Source organism: Esox lucius, chromosome 10 (genome assembly GCF_011004845.1).
Source record: "Esox lucius isolate fEsoLuc1 chromosome 10, fEsoLuc1.pri, whole genome shotgun sequence".
Classification (NCBI taxonomy): domain Eukaryota; kingdom Metazoa; phylum Chordata; class Actinopteri; order Esociformes; family Esocidae; genus Esox; species Esox lucius.
This window is the reverse complement of record NC_047578.1, coordinates 4,222,214-4,226,629: the sequence shown is the minus strand read 5'-3', so window position 1 is coordinate 4,226,629 and position 4,416 is coordinate 4,222,214.

The window sequence follows — 4,416 nt, the reverse complement described above, 5'->3', positions numbered from 1 at the left end:
ATATGAATAAAAGGCAGAAGAAAACATAAAGGTTAGATTTTAAAGTACTCAGTATCGGAGTAAATCTAAGATTTTCTGTCATTTTGTTCTAACTCTGTACAGCATAATGACTAAACATTGCCTCACCAGCTTTTTTTCCTTCCTGACTCTCGGAACGGTTTGCAGACCAGACCCTGATGACCTGAGATGTCTAGAGGGTTCATACCCTCTAGAAAGGAGGTCTGAGATGTAACTTGGCCCTGAAGTATTCAGTGATTTATAAACAAGTAGTAGTATCCTAAAAATCTATTCTATGAGATACAGGAAGCCAGTGCAGAGACCTAAGAATTTGTGTAATGTGTTCAGGTTTCTTAGTTTTTGTTAGAAATTGAGAAGCAGCGTTCTGAATGGGCTGCAATTTTCTGAGGGGTTTTTCAGAGACCTAAAAACAGGCCATTACAGCAGTCCAACCTGCTGGAGAAAAAAGCATGGACATGTTTTTCTAGAACTTGTCTGGACATAAAACCTCTAATTATATTTATGTTTTTAAGGTGATAATAGGCTGATTTTGTTAATAATTTTATGTGGCCATTGAAATTCAGATCAGAATCCATAACTACCCCAATATTTTTAACTTGTCCCTTAGGGGACAGTGTGTCAGGGTAATTATTGTTTGTCAGTCTCTTTGTCTTTGGCCCAAAATATAATTATTTGATGATAATCTCATCTAGTCATAGTGACAGGATGAGGGATGTACTTTGGGTGTCATCTGCATAATTAGGGTAAGCAATTTAGGAGGAATGTGTTTGTGTGGAAGCACAGACAGTCATTCTTTGGTCGTCTTAATGACCTAATGAAAAAGGCACTCTTTTGAATAATGTAATTCTGCGATCGCTCAACTCAACTTGCAGAATGCAGGCTATTCATGTAACTAGTGACAATTACCAAAGAATGTGCACAGATGTTTGAGCCCAGCAGCAAGTGCAGAGGAATTGATCTGATTTCAAACTACCACATTGTGACCTTGGAAACCTTTTGTGGGAAGATGTTCAAGTCACGAGGACACACTGGGTCTATTTGGTCTGTAAAGCATAAATAAGTGTTGTTTTTAGCCACTACACAGTGCAGCGAAGATTATGTTTGTAACATGAATTGGTAGGTATGATACATTCCACTGAATACTAACTCACTGTTCTGGGGGGGCTCCTGTCCTCTGGATCATGCAACATGTTGAATAAATCAAAATGGAGGGAGAAAGGATAATAATACATGGAAACAAGCAGGGGGGGCAGGCAGAGTACTGCTTCAACGGGTACAGTTGCTGTTTTGCCATGTTGTTGTCCTTGGTGGTGGTGATAGTCCACAGCATGTCGGTGGCTATATGAACGCCTTTGAAATTCAAGCTGCTGAGTCTTCCTGCCACAGCCCTGCTACAGCCCTGCCACAGCCCTGCCACAGCCCTGCCACAGCCCTGCTACAGCCCTGCTACAGCCCTGCTACAGCCCTGCTGATGCGAATCGGACGTGTCATCAGCCTTTTTTTTGCTGATATTGAGGGTGTGGTTCTTTTGTTTACTCCCTCCCTGAAGGCTGACTTAACCAACAGGCTGATACATTTTTTTTATATGAATCCTGCACGCAAAATGAATAGCTATTGTTAAACTTCTCTCTTTTTACATTGTACTAGAATTTATTTAATAGTGGTTAATTACATTGAGACATTGACTAGAGAAATATTTAGTACTACTGATTACATTTTGGTCATGCAGTTCTTAATTTGTACTACCCCATACAATTTAATTCTGCTTGACAGTGCAGTAGCTTCGAGGTTGCTTTCATTGAGAATGTTCTCAATCACCTTATCTGGTCAATTATAAAAGATTTGCTATTAACAATTGTGTTGGGCTGGCGTGCTTAATATTCAAACAATTTATACACTTCCCACAACTCTAGATAAAAAAGACTGTGTACCTTTATTCCTCAAAACCCGCACAGCAACTTAACCAGTGGTAAATTAATAATGAGTGTGTTAAAAGTGTTTCCGTATATGTGCTGTTCCAGTGTTAAAACACTTTTGAATAATTCCCAGAGTGCTTTGTCTTTTCAAGTAAGTTTTCAACCCCATGACTTCAACTGTTACTGACAGGGACGTACATGTTGTTATACTTCAGTATATCCCAAATGTGGATGTTAATTGTATGTGCTCAAATATAACTTTACTTCAAAAGTGCCACTTATGTCTGGGCTGTTCCATGGAGAGGTGTGGCCCACCCTGCTCACAGTAGAGCCATTTTCAGAGCTACTGTATTTGGTTCATCCTAACCTACAGATATGGTCTCAGGAGAGAAGTGGTGTTTTGAATGTTTATTCTGAGTGGGGTTTTCTATTTGTCTATTTTGCAGAAAACATTTCACCATCAATACATTTGATTGAATGGACTAGTTAAGGTTTCAGCAGTTCACTGGTGAAACACGTGTTTTTTGTGGTTCATTTGGGCTTCAGCAAAGGCGATGAAGTGACTACAACTGCTTGACATTTGCTAAAGTTAGTTTGACAGAAGCTACTGTACTGTATATTAGCCTGTTCTAACTAGCTCATCTACTTTTTCTGAGAGACTTCATGGATATTTTCATATATACATATATTTTTCATATATACAATACCATTTAAAACAAATTACCTTGTGAGTTTATTATTATTATTTATACACCGATCAGCCATAACATTATGACCACCTGCCTAATATTGTGTAGGTCCCCCTTTTGCCGCCAAAACAGCCCTGATTCGTCGAGGCATGGACTCCACTACAACTCTGAAGGTGTTCTGTGGTATCTGACACCAAGATGTTAGCAGCAGATCCTTTAAGTCCTGTAAATTGTGAGGTGGTGCCTCCATGGATCATACCCGTTTGTCCAGCACATCCCACAGATGCTTAATTGGATTGATGCTCAAAAGAGCTTTGTGTCAGGGCACATTATCCTGCTGAAAGAGGCCAATGCCATCAGGGAATACCGTTATCATGAAAGGGTGCACATGGTCTGCCACAATGCTCAGGTAGGTGGTATGTGTCAAAGTGACATCCACATGAATGGCAGGACCCAAGGTTTCCCAGCAGAACATTGCCCAAAGCATCACACTGCCTCTGCTGGGTTGCCTCCTTCCCATAGTGCATCCTGGTGCCATATGTTCTCCAGGTAAGCGACGAACACGCACCCGACCATCCATGTGATGTAAAAGCAAACGTTATTCATCACACCAGGCCACCTTCATCCATTGCTCCGTGGTCCAGTTCTGATGTTCATGTACCCATTGTAGGTGCTTTCAGCAGTGGACAGTGGTCAGCATGGGCACACTGACTAGTCTGTGGCTACCCAGTCCCATAGGCAACAAACTGCGATGCCCTGTGTGTTCTAACACCTTTCTACCAGTATCAGCATTAACTTTTTCAGCAATTTGAGTTACAGTAGCTCAAATGTTGGAGTGGACCACACGGGCCAGCCATTGCTCCCCACATACATCAATGAGCATTGGTCGCCCATGACCCTGTTGCTGGTTCACCACTTTTCCTTCCTTGGACCACTTTTGATAGGCACTTACCCCTGCAGACCGGGAACACCCCACAAAGGGCTGCAGTTTTTGAGATGCTCTGACCCAGTCCAGCCATCACAAATTGGCTCTGGTCAAGGTTGCTCAGATCCTTACGCTTGTCAATTTTTCCCTGCTTCTAACACATCAACTGGGAGGACAGAATGTTCACTTGTTGCCTAATATATCCCATCCATTGACAGGTGCCATGATAACAAGATTATCGGTGTTATTCCCTTCACCCGTCTGTGGTCATGATGTTATGGCTGATCAGTGCACACATACATATATATCATCATCATCATCATCATCATCATCATCATCTTCTTCCGCTTCATCCGGGGCCAGGTCGCGGGGGCAGCAGTCTAAGCAGAGATGCCCAGACTTCCCTTTCCCTAGACACTTCCTCCTGCTCTTCCGGGGGGACACTGAGGCGTTCCCAGGCCAGCCGGGAGACATAGTCCCTCCAGCGTGTCCTAGGTCTTCCCCGGGGTCTCCTCCCGGTGGGACGGGCCCGGAACGGTCCCAGGAAGGCGGTCCAGAGGCATCTGAAACAGATGCCCAAGCCACCTCAGCTGACCGCTCTCGATGTGGAGGAGCAGCGGCTCTACTCTGAGCTCCTCCCGGTGACCGAGCTTCTCACCCCATCTCTAAGGGATCGCCCAGCCACCCTGCGGAGAAAGCTCATTTCGGCCGCCTGTATCCGGGATCTTGTCCTTTCGGTCATGACCCAAAGCTCATGACCATAGGTGAGAGTAGGAACGCAGATTGACCGGTAAATCGAGAGCTTTGCCTTGCGGCTCAGCTTTTTCTTCACCACGACAGACCGATACATCAACCGCATTACTGCAGA